This window comes from Nannospalax galili, unplaced genomic scaffold, assembly GCF_000622305.1.
Source record: "Nannospalax galili isolate Female #2095 unplaced genomic scaffold, S.galili_v1.0 scaffold406, whole genome shotgun sequence".
In the NCBI taxonomy this organism is placed as follows: domain Eukaryota; kingdom Metazoa; phylum Chordata; class Mammalia; order Rodentia; family Spalacidae; genus Nannospalax; species Nannospalax galili.
The window spans coordinates 4,010,493-4,015,909 of record NW_008357033.1 but is presented as its reverse complement, the minus strand read 5'-3'; positions in this window follow the sequence as shown (position 1 = coordinate 4,015,909).

The window sequence follows — 5,417 nt, the reverse complement described above, 5'->3', positions numbered from 1 at the left end:
CTTACTCTGGGCTCTCAGCATGGATCCGTTGAGTTGGTGAGGTCTGAGAGCCCGAGCTTAAGCCCGAATAAACCATAAACTTTTGCTTTTGCATTTTGGTGTGTTGGGTCCTCGGTGGTCTTTTTGGGGTCCAGTGGATGAGGTACAACAGTTATACTCAACTGCTTAGTGAATTTGAGGTTAGCTTAGGCTATGGAGCGAACCTATCTCAAAACAAAACAACAAATAACAGTAGCAGCAGTAGCAACAAAAAAATCCTGAGATAGGGGAAAAAAAGAGCACTGAACACAGAGAGGCAAGCCTTGCTGTGCTGGGCATCTAGACTGTGTGACCTTGAGCAAGCCACCTCTGTTCTCTGAGCCTCAGCTTACTCATCTGGAAAATGGAACACTGGCATCCCATTAACCCAGTCATTACAAAGATAAAATACAATACAGCATTACAAAGACCCACAGAAGTTAGGCAAGGACAAAGAGACCCTTTGTTCATTTCTTGTGACACAAAATGACAATGACCAAAAGTTGGACTTTCTATATAAGCACATGTCCAAACACACATTCACACACACACACACACACACACACACACACACACAGCCAAAGAAAGTATTGGTGAAGTCAAAGATCTGATCAAATTATCTAGACTATAGCCCAGTGATATGGAACAGAGTGAGCACTTGAGAGGACAGGGAAACTGGAATGAGCAGGTCTAACATGCATCTAAAGGGAGGTCTAGAAAGGAGAGATGAAAAAGCTTGAGGGCACTGTAGTTGTATCCTGAATGTTCCCCAAAGGTCCATGAACTGAAGACTTAGTCCTCAACCTGTGGTGCTTTTGGAATGTAGTGGAACTTTTCGGGAGAGCAGGCCTGCATTAGTTACTTTTCTGCTACTGTGATAAAACATCATGACCAACAGCAACTTAAGGAAGAAAAAGGTTGTTTTGGTTCATTGGTCCAGAGGAATTGAGACCATTGTGGCAGGGAAGACAAGGCAGCAGGAGCAGGAAGCAGACTGATCACACTTCCATCCACACACAAGAAGCAGACAGACAAACAGAAAGTTTGGCAAAGCTATAAACTTTCAAAGCCCACCTCCAGTGATGGACTTCCTCCAGCAAGACTCCACCTCGTAAAGGTTCCATAACATCCCCAAACTGCATGACCAACTGGGGATCATGTGTTCAAATCCATGAACCTATGGGAACATTTGTCATTCAAACCACTACAAGGCCTAAAGAAATGAAGTTAGGTTATGGGGGCACCACCTCGAAGGGGTTTTGGGACATCCACCTCTTCTTGTCTCTCATTTTGTAATTGGCAGGAAGTGATCAATCCTCCCTGCCCACACTTACATAAAAATATACTGTCACCTCAGGCCCAAAGCAGTAGGGTCAATGACCATAGAGATGTGAAATGAGTCAAAATAAATGTTTCTTAGTGACTTCGTTATCACAGGCATTTTGTTACAGTAGCAGAAAGCTAAGAGCAGGAGAAGAAAAACTCAGAGAGCCAACGATTTAAAGACCCCTGCTGAGGATCAGCAAGATGGCTCAGCAGATAATGGTGCTTGCAGTCAAGCCTGGAGACCTGAGTTCAGTCCCTGAAACTCACATAAAGGTAGAAGGAGAGAAAAGAATATTGTCTCCGGCCCTCCACACATGTTCTGAAACATGAGCACATGTGCATGCACATACATAAATAAATAGATGCTAAAAATTGAATTATCGTAGGGTGTGGTGGTGCATGCCTTTAATCCCAGTACTTGGGAGGCAGAGGCAGGTGGATCTTTGTGAGTTCAAGGCCAGTCTGGTCTACATAGTGAGTTCCAGGACAGCTGGGACTACAGGGAGACCCTGTCTCAAAAACACCAAAAAAAAAAAAAAAGATTTATCAATATCAGGAGTGAAACAGGAGTCTGGTATGTGCGTCACTTGGTCGTGGTGGCACATGCTTTTAATCCCGGCACTCGGGAGGCAGAGGCAGGTGGATCTCTGAGTTCGAAGCCAGCCTGGTCTCCATTAGCAAATGCATGCCAGCTGTGGCTACAGGGAGACCCTGTCTCAAAAACACCAAAAAAAAAAAAAGATTTATCAATATCAGGAGTGAAACAGGAGTCTGGTATGTGGCTCACTTGGTAGAGTGCTCACCTAGCTTGTATGAATCTCTGGGTTTGATCTTCAGCACCTCAGGTGATGTGGGCAGGAGGATCAAAAGTTCAAGGTCATCCTTAGTTACAGATTGTTTTGAGGTCAGTTTGAGATACATAAGACCTAGTCTCAAAAAGAAAAAGAAAAAAGAAAGAGAAGAAAAAAAAGAAAAAGAAAAAAATTGGGCTAGTCATGGTGGTGCATGCCTATAATATTAGTGCTTTAGACGATGAGGCAGGAAGGATCACCATGAGTTCAAGGCCAGCCTTGGCTTCTTAGTGAACTGAAGGCCAGCTGAGGTTACAGTGTGAGACTATCTCTTAAAATTAAAAAAATAAGTAGCCGTGCATAGTGGTACATGCCTTTAGTCCTAGCACTTGAGAGGCAGAGGCGGGTGGATCACTGTGAGTTCGCTTTGTGGTCTCCAAAGCGAATCCAGACCAGCTACGGGCTACAGGGAGACCCTGTCTCAAAAAGACCAAAAAAAAATGTTTTTTAATTAAAAAAATAAAAACAAAAACCAAGCAAAAATAAAATGGGGAGAATATTATTCAGCTATGAAAAAGAATGAAGTATTGGTATATGTTCTAAAGTGCATGAAACTTGAAACATGTTAAGTAAAAGGAGCCAGACACAAAAGACCACAGACTGTGAGATATATATGTATGGAATATCTAGAACAGGTCAGATATAGAGACAGAAGTGTGGTGGTCGCCAGTCAGAGAGAGGGGGCCACTGAGGACTGACTGCTTAATAGGTCTGGATGCTTTTTGTTGGGGTGGGTAGGGACAATATTGTGGAACTGTCTAGTGAGGGTGACTCAGAAACTGTACTGAATGATACACTTCCAAAGAGCTGATATTTTGTTATGTGACTATCTCCTCAGTTAAGATGAAGAATGAAAGGTCAGGCATGGCGGCACATACCTCTAATCCCAGCATTCAGGAGGCAGAGGAAGGGAGATTTCTGTGAGACAGAGGCCAGCCTGGTCTACATGGTGGGTTCCAGTAACTGGGGCTATAGGGAGACCTTGTCTCCAAAACAAAAAACAAAAGGCAAGGTGGTATAGCTCAGTTGGTAGAGTGCTTGCCTAGAATGCATGTGGCCCTGGGTTCAATCTCCAGTACCTCATAAACTGGCACCTTATAAACTGAGTATGGTGGCACTGGGGAGATAGAGACAGAAAGATCAGAAGCTGGAGATCATCCTTGACTACATAGGGAGTTCCAAGACAGCTTGGGCTACAAAGGAAAACAATGAATGGAAGAGGGTACATCATACAAGCTTTAATAAAGGTCAATAAAGGAATGTGGATGTGTGGTGGTATGGAGATTCACAGCATGAACTGCTGGGCAAGATGGCACCTAGAGGGTTCTCTGTTGGAGTTAGTCATAGGAGACAGTCAGAATAATAAAAAAAGTAACTATATTCCAAAGAGAGAAAGAGAGGAAGAGCTTCATAAACACACAAGCAAATTGAAAGAGTACCTGAAAGGGGGAGGAAAAAGAGAGAAGGGTGGCAGAGACAGGGAAGCTGGAGGCAGCTGTAGCCACATTGGGGAAGGAGGGGAAAAATCCATGCAATCAGGACTGTTCTTCTCTGGTGATTCTAATTTGTGGCTAATTGACCTTAAAACCAACCATCACAATAGATGAAAAAGTCATCGACTTAGAAGAAATATCAGCAAAGAAATTGGGATTTTCAAAAAGAAAAAGAAAAAAAAGAAAGAAATGTTGGAAATGAAAAACTCAACAAATAAAATGAAAAACAGCAAAAAGGATTACAGAAAGATGTGAGCAAGCCAAAGAAAGACTATCAGGGATGGAGGCAAGGCTGATGAAATATTGCATTAAACATCAATGAGGGGAAAACAAATCAATAAAAAATCAAGCTTGTCCACAATGTCCAACAACTCTGGGCTGTGAACACTAGACCAAGAATCCACAGAATAGATGATAGCATGGAGATAAACACCAAAGCATAGAGAATCTACTAAATAAGATTACATCAGAGAAATTCCCAGACCTAGAGAAAGAAATAGACACTCAAATGCAGGTGGCATTTAGAACTCCAGATAGGCATGAACAGAGAACATCCCCCTGAGATATCAGAGTCAAGATGTCAAAAATACAAAGCAAAGAAATAATACTAAAAGCTGTGAGGTGAAAATTTCACCTTGCCTGCAAAGGCAGAAACATTAAAATAAAATCAAGTCTCTCATCTGCAACTCTTAAAGCCAGAAAAGCACGGGATGGCATACTTCAAGCTCTGAAAGCCAATAACTGCCAACCAAGAATTATACTCAGCAAAGCTAATTTTCAACATTGATGGAAAAAAAGTACATTTTTTAAAAAAAGTTATTTATTATTTTTATTTTACGTGTGTGAGTGTTATGCCTGCATGCAGGTAAGTGCACCCATGTCGTGCAATGCCAGTGGAGGTCAGAAGAGGCTGTCAGATCCCCTGGGACTGGAGTTACGAACAGTTGTTAGCTGCCATGTGGGTGCTGGGATTTGAACCCTTGTCTTCTGCAAGAACAACCAGTGTTCTTAACCACTGAGCCATCTCTCCAGCCCCAAAAGTACATTTTTAAGACAAGTACAAACTAAGACAGTTCATGATCACCAAGCCAGCACTGAAAAAAAAAATAAATGAATACACAGGAGGAAGAAAGACAATTTTAATATTGAGAGAACAGGAAAAAATACATTTAAGTACCCACAGGCCTCTCTCTGGGGTAAGTGCATTACACCCTCGGCGCCTTGACTCCCCCAGCCCCATTCACCCTCCCATCTTCACCGCCCTTCTCTCCTCCAAGTTTGGGCCCTGCCTCATTCCTTGTCTTGGGGCCCCAGACACCTGGGGAACCAATACTGCTCCCTGATCCTTTTCATCCAGACCAATGGAGTGCCTTCTCTGGGCCCCAGGAGCACTGCTTCTGGGCCTGGCCCGGCTTTCAACTCCCTCTGCTTCCCTGGGCCTGCAGCACCCTCCAGCCTCTTTCTGGGACCTTGGAGCTGACCTTTCCTCTTCTTGATCCTTTGCATCCAGATGAACCCAGATCCTCAGTGCAGTCCCCAGGAGGCCTTGGGGCCTCTTCCCACCCCATCTGCCTTTGCATCTCTCAGTGGCACAGCCACCAGCTGCCCTAGACCAGCATCTTTCCTGGGCCAGGCTCCCAGGCCAGTCCAACCCCCAAATTTCTGAGGCCAAAATCATTCCTGGAGGGATCCAGACCTTAGGAGAAAGCCTGAAAACATCTGACCCTCA